This window comes from Frankliniella occidentalis, unplaced genomic scaffold (genome assembly GCF_000697945.3).
Source record: "Frankliniella occidentalis isolate FOCC.00 unplaced genomic scaffold, Focc_3.1 Scaffold168, whole genome shotgun sequence".
Classification (NCBI taxonomy): Eukaryota; Metazoa; Arthropoda; class Insecta; order Thysanoptera; family Thripidae; genus Frankliniella; species Frankliniella occidentalis.
In genome coordinates this window covers 685,392-685,741 of record NW_026267294.1, presented here as the reverse complement: position 1 = coordinate 685,741, position 350 = coordinate 685,392, and the positions used below count along the sequence as shown (strand labels likewise).

Genomic DNA, 350 nt, shown 5'->3' with positions numbered 1-350 from the left:
GAATTGTCGGCCTAGGGATCGAATCCCAGCCGTCTAACTTTTTTCCTTATCTGCTGATCATGTCTTCGGGAGTCACCGACAGGCGAGATGTTGGACAGGAGCGGATTAACAGAGCGGGAAAAAAGTTGTTCGGCCGCGGGATTCGATCCCTGTTCCGATGGTTCCGGGACTACACCCCAGCGCGCTCGCCACTCAGCTGTCGCCTGCTTTTGTGGACGGAAATGTCAGAACTCAGTCCTTCTTTACGGGTCTTCGTCTCCCGTATTGCACACATGGAGGTCGGCTCAGGTCCACCTCCTTGACGCGCTGCAGCCCCCTGCGGGTGGAGAAAAGCAGTCACACCAAGGAGA

At 56.3% G+C, this 350-nt stretch overlaps 1 protein-coding gene across 2 annotated transcripts in view; it reads left to right on the top strand.

The window, feature by feature from the left end:
* The window catches only part of LOC113208833 (G protein alpha q subunit), a 15,767-nt gene that overhangs the window by 772 nt on the left and 14,645 nt on the right, over nt 1-350 (top strand). The window lies entirely within an intron of this gene.